We start from the raw sequence: 6849 nt of genomic DNA on the forward strand, positions 1-6849 counted from the left end.
TTTCTACATAAGTTTCTTAAACACCCTCTCCACTACACACTGCATTCAACCCTTCTGGTCTAAGAATCCTTCCGAACAAAAACCTTCTGATCTGAAAACTCTTCTGACATTTGTAACTTCTGACCAGAAGTAAAACACTTCATTTTTATTTTTAACAAATTATTTTCTTTTAAACCAATATTTTTAACACTAATTTTCTTGTCCCAGTTCCCACTGATCAAGAGCTTGTGTTTGAAGACATCATTTACTCTTCAGAAACATTTTGTTCTCTGCTCAAACAAGAATATTATTTTCGAATTTTTATGATTCAAATCTTATGCTTCTCACATCTTCTACTCATGGTTGATCACAATAATGTGGATGTTCTTCCACCCCTTTTTGCTGACCACTTGATCAAAGTCGACAGACCATTTTCAGATACATGATCGAAGGATCAGAAGTGTTGGCTCAGTAACTTCTGACTAAGGATTTTATTTATCTAAAGTCTTTGACCAACAGTATCTAGAGCTCATATCTCCTGGACCAGCAGACCCCTCTTGGTTGTTACAGTATTTCATGGCTCAATAGTAGGTATTCCTGCCTTTCTTTAGCTCAGCAAAGATTTTCAACATAAGTTAATTATTGTTTTTATCGGTAAATATTTGTTCAACAAAGCTGCAAAATCAGCCAACTATATAAGACCTTGGAAGTATTAATATACTTTCTGTCTCTTCGAGACCCTTCTCACATCAAGAGGGAGCATGCAAAGCTACTGGTATCCAACGTTATGTTTCATAGAATATTTATTTTTGATCTTATTGCATTGTCGATCAAAAATAGGGGGAGAATATTCAGTGTGCATCCGGACTAGATTTGAAGTTTGTTCGAGTTTGGATTTTTGATACTTTGAAGACAAAGACTTGTTTAGCAATGCGATATGGCACTGGTTTTTTATCATAATTGATCAAATTTTTGGCCTTGCTAGACTATCCCAGGATCCATTTTATTTATTATTTAGACTTCATTTCAGGATGCTTCACACTTTCAGCAAGTTACTCATTTAGAAATGTATTGGTACATTATGATCTTATTTAGAGAATTGAGATTGATTGGAAATTTTGAAGATGAAGTGTGATATGATTTTGGGATCTTCAGTTCAGTAGTTTTGGAGTGACTTTGAAGATGATCAACTCAGTTTATTAATCACATTTGTAGATGTGGATCTAATCTTTTTGCCTCAGAAGTGATGACTCTAAAGTCAAAGACCTTTGATGTTATAGATTCATTACTCGGAGTTAGAGATCACAAACACTTCATAATTTCAAGATATTTCACCATTTACTCATTTATATCATTGTTATTACTGCACTTGGATGTTGGATATTATTTATATTAGCCTTGTATTAATATTTTTATCCCTCATCATTTCCAAACATTTAGGGGGAGATTGTTGGAGGGGGAATGTTCTCCAATGCTGAGTGATAGTTAGGTTACAATATTCTCTTTTATTATTGTGTAGAGGTACCTCTCTCTATAAATAAAGAGTGAGTGGTTATTTTATTGAGTACATTCAAAATGTAGTCATTTAGATTAGAGAGAGTGTGGTTGAGAATTTCTCTCCCTAATTACTTGTTCTTCATGTAACATTTTCTACTCTTTCTATTGATGAAAATCATTTGACTCATCATGTTCTTATTTTATTATCTTGATTATCTTCGTGTTTATTCATATTCTTCGAGGGACAATCATTCAAATGGGATCAACATATATAATTCAAACATGCTTTATCAAGTTTTGGATGTTGTGGAGTTCTCATTGGGAGATTGTTGGAGCCGAAAATGTTCTCTAATGCTTAGTGATAGTTATGTTAGAATATTTCCTTTTATTATCGTGTAGAAGGTATCTCTCTCTATAAATAAAGAGGAGTGGTCATTATATTGAGTGCACCAAAAATATAGTCATTTAGATTAGAGAGAGTGTGGCTCGGAATTTCTCTCCCTAACCACTTATTCTTCATTTAACATTTTCTACTATTTCTATCTATGAAAATCACTGACTCATCATGTGCTTAATTTGTTATCTCAATTATCTTCATGTTTATTCATATTCAACAAGGGACAATCATTCAAATGGAATCAACATATATAATTCAAACAACATATATCAAGTTTTGGATGTGCACTTGTGGTGTTCTCATTAGACCTTCATGTGTTTGGTGAAATCGATGATCTTCATCATTGCACATCATTTTTAAATCCAAACATAAACCTTATCAAAGGAACATTTCATGGTTTTTGTAAAATCTTTATCTTTATTGGTAATATATAATAAGTGTTGCGTATATATTGTTTTTTAGTAATATTATAACTTACTATAAATAATAGCATTATTTCTTATGTATAAATTCAATATATAATAAATGGTACAGAATTAAAAAAAAAATTAAATAAATAAATAAAAAGAAAATAAAAGTAAAGTGACACCATAATTTGTTAACGATATAACGAATAATAACAATATTAATCATAAAAAAGGAAAAGAATGGGCCACTACCCCATATAAGTAGATAATATGTGGATTGTGGAGTGGTAGACAATATTATAATTTAATAGAAAGAAAATAAGTCAAAATGTGTAGACAATAGGAAAAGCTTCTATCTTATTTTTTTACTTTTTCAATGATATCATTTTAATATAATGATCTCTTTATTATATTACTTTTTCACTAATATCATTTTAATATCTTATATTACGGAGACAATCACCAAAACGTTAAATAGACAAATAATTCAACTTTCTAGGATTTTTCGAAATGACTATGAAGTTCTAAATACGTCTATTGTGAAGTTAATGATTAATTGATTGTCCCAAACCACGAGGAACTGATAGTCATCGATTTATTTCCATACTTATAAAATACTTATGGGACTAGTGGGTGTTTTTTTTTTATCATATCTTATTAAATTTATTATATTATTGTATTCTATGTTAATAGTATGACACCTTAAGCTATAGAGAGTGGTCGTCACGATTTTATTGAAGTTTCACCATCAACCCATTAAACATATGAAATGGTTACAACTTCACAATTTTTTTATGATTAAATTAAATAAAAACATAATTTAAAACATAATAAAATATTTTACATTAATTGAAACCACATTACATTAATTAAAAAACATAAAAAATTAAACCTAAATTACTAAAAAAAACATAAAAATAACATAGAAAATTAAACCTAAATTACTAAAAAAAAAAAAAAAAAAAAAAAAAAAAAAAAAAAAAAAAACATAGAATCTAGTTGCGATATTTATCGAGAACTTGTTTAACTTTTAAAAACACCCTTAAATTTTTCGAATCGATATTCGGTTGCGGCACCGTGTTTTTAATTTGAAGATCGATGAGTGCTAATTGTCGCTGACGAGCTTGCTCCGTTGATTCAATTTTTTTTTTCTAAAAAATGTAGAGTTTTGTCTATTTTCCCCGCTAGTACGTACTTGTTGATTGATTTTCCGCTAGAAGACGTCCCCTTTCTCGCTTTGTCCTTTCCCGGTGGTCACTGAAGTTGGACGTCCGGTGGACCCTCCCCCTCGGTAGCGTCGAACTCTTCATTGAGGTCAAGGTTAACACCAATGTCCGACTCGGAAGTTCTCAGCCTTTTGTTGGAGCCGTGTAGATCCCGAATGCGCCATATCTGGATAAATGACCCATTTTGGACCATTGCGACAAACTTAACATGCTTTTTGGTTGGCAAATGGATTACCATTGGTGGTAAATTTGTATTGGTACAACGCGGTTGATAAAATGTTGAAATTGTAACACCGTGAATTTCAAAATAATTTTTCGCATAATATCAAAAACATATTCATTTAATTTTCATAAAACATCAGTGTTTGAAACTCCAATCAATGTCATACAATGAATCCCAAGATCAAATATCATAAAAATCCCATGTGTGTGTACTGATCAAGCCGACGCCTTCCCACGATCATCACTAGTACCTGAAACAAATAACACCAACACTGTAAGCACAAAGCTTAGTGAGTTCCCCAAAATACCATATATAACACATATTAGCCACTCGAGGCTATAACTCTGTGGGCCCGTAGACCCTACTCTGTGAACCCTCTGGTTCTAACTCTGGGAACCTTCCGGTTCCAACTCTATAAACATGCACCACATAAATCACATAGAAATAATGCAGTACAACACATAACATACATATAGAATACAAATACTCTGTCGCATAACTCTGATTACCTACTCAAGGTAAAGTATAGTGAGAAGACTCACCTCGTGTATCTTGATAACTCGTGAATCCCGGAAATCACTCGCGCTCGATCCTCCGAGCTATAATCCTCCTATAACATCATATACCTCTAATTAACACTTTCACAACTAAGGTTGACTAACCCTATCAAGTCAACATTGGTCAGCTCTGGTCAACGGTCAACGGTCAACTTTGACCGGACTCGGCGAGTGCACTAGAGTGACTCGGCGAGTCTATACGTGTTCACTGACTCCCTAGGATCCTCTCTTGTCACGTCGAGTACTTCCCTGACTCGACGAGTTCCACCTGGCATGATTCGCGGGGCCACCACGACTCAACTCGTCGAGTCTCAAGAACAACTCGGCGAGTTCCAGCTTGACTCAGTCCACCTGTCAACCCTCTCTGACTCTCCCTGACTCACCGAGTCAACCCTTAACTCGGTAAGACCACTCGCTGAGTGGTTATGGACCATCTTCATGCTACTCACCGAGTCTGTTCTTCGGACTCGGCGAGTCTAAGCCATGCATGAACTCAAACTCACTCCTGAGGTCAGATCCGTTCCAGTAACTCATAGATCCAGTCCTTCCAAGCACATTTATCACGTAAAGTTACGATCTTGGCTACCATGCAACGCCTACAAGGCTTCTTTTGGTGAAATGACATCTAAAATGGTAACCGAAGTCCACAACTCAAAAGGAAAGGCATAAAGCAGAGCATTTCGGACTCTCTGGACCTACTAAGGTCCAGATCTAGGTACCAATTCCCCATGGGACCTCTCACACTCCAATTACAAGGCATACAAGGCATGAAGAAACCCTAGATTTGACCATATCAATAAAAACACGAGATTAAGCTCTGAATATTACCTCAAATAGCCTCCTCTGCCGAAATGGAAGTAGATCCAAGCTCCCCAACTCTCCTAGCTTGGCCTTCCTCTTCCCTTCTTGCTAACACACACAAGGATGATGAATAATGGCCTCTTTTCTCACTCACAAGATCTCTCAGGTGCTCTGGTGCTCTCAAGGTCGAAGGTAGCCGCAATGAAGGGTTATAAGGTCCCTTAAATAGGGCTCAGGGCCGGGAAATTAGGGTTTCATTAAACAGCGTGGACTCGCCGAGTCCACTCTTGGACTCGTCGAGTCCAGACGCGAACCCGCATCCAAATCCGCGATCATACTCGGCGAGTCTAGGCTCCAACTCGCCGAGTCTCCTCACAAATTACCAAAAATAAATAAATGAATAATACCTGGGAATCCGGGCTGTTACAGAAATCATTGCTACCACTTCTATGCATATTTTTAAGATTGTCAAATATGCTGTTAAATTTAGTGAAGACGCTCGAATGTCACATCATTTTGCATTGACCAAGTCGCATGCCTGGCTTGTTTGTCTTCCTAATAATGCATGGAGTGGTCTAAAACACGATTCGAAAAAGCTTTAAATCGTTTGTGCTATGCCGAAATCCCCGTCTTATGATATGAAAATTCAAGTTTTAGCTAAAATTTCCTCCTCCTCCTCGGTCCAGTTCGTACTTTTCTTTTTCCTTGGATCTTTTGATTTTTTTGCCTACTACGACATGGTTGTGTTTCTTCAACCCGTTCTTCGTCGTCGTCATTTTCAAGATTTATAGGTTGAGATTGAGATAATGAAATTAGAGATGGTTGTGAAGTTTGTTAACGTTAGGAACTTTGGGGTTGAAATTGCGGAGAAGGTTGTTGTTGAAAGGCTTGAAATTAGGGTTGAATGAATTGTAGTGGTTGTTGTTTTTGGTAGTAATGTGGGTGGTATGGAAGATTGGTGAATAGAGGTTGTTGTTGAATTGGAGATGATATCAATTACATGTAGCTAAGATTCGATAGAGGATCATTTGGAGTGTTTGGGTGTTTGGGGTGAATGATGTATTTTGGTTTGGATCTATAAAAATATGTGAGGAAGGAATATTTTTTGGTGAGTATGTGTGTTTTGTGTTGAAAAAGTGTTTGTCTTTGAAATGAAAAAAGAGTGCTATATATAGAGAAAGTTGTAGTAATTAAATAATTAATTTTTTTAATGTGTCAAACGGTCGCATGCAACGGCCAAAAAAGGAATAACCAATCAAATTTGTCGTCTCAGCCCATCTCCATGAAGACGCCTCACTCAACCCACCGGAGGTAGGGGCAGTGTTCACGCGTCTTGGGGGCTGACACGTCAGCCTCCCATGCCTCTTCACCCTTCTACTCTGGATAGTCTTACCGTACCAATGCAATAGTCAAAAGAAAAAGAAATAGGTTCTTTTCATTTGCCCTTATGTTGTCATCTTTCATTTTCCCTCATTTTTTATTTTTTATAAAAATATATGCTATACCAATATTATATTCTATTTGTAAGGAAAAATAACATAAATTTTAATATATTTTTAATAAGATTTTTATTATATATATATATATATATATATATATATATATATATATATATATATATATATATTAAAAACTGAAAATGGAAAAAAGAAAAGAGGAGAGAGTATACGGGAAATACACACAGTACAAAGAAATCCTTAACCTAAACATCATGTTGTTGTGTTCCTAGATGTCGTTCTTACTGGCTTGACGAATTGCATGG

The 6849-nt window shown here is 35.2% G+C and overlaps 1 long non-coding RNA gene across 1 annotated transcript; it reads right to left on the minus strand.

The window, feature by feature from the left end:
- Nucleotides 1–3806: 3806 nt before the first annotated feature.
- Nucleotides 3807–6590, minus strand: LOC145060585 (uncharacterized). Its single transcript, XR_013686821.1, has 3 exons — nt 5115–6590; nt 4272–4339; nt 3807–3979 (listed from the first exon to the last, which is right to left on the minus strand). It is a non-coding gene; the product is annotated as an uncharacterized LOC145060585 (long non-coding RNA).
- Between the last annotated feature and the right edge of the window lie 259 nt (nt 6591–6849).

The sequence above is a fragment of the Lactuca serriola genome, chromosome 6 (assembly GCF_051521515.1).
Source record: "Lactuca serriola cultivar US96UC23 chromosome 6, Lser_US96UC23_V15, whole genome shotgun sequence".
Lineage (NCBI taxonomy): Eukaryota > Viridiplantae > Streptophyta > Magnoliopsida > Asterales > Asteraceae > Lactuca > Lactuca serriola.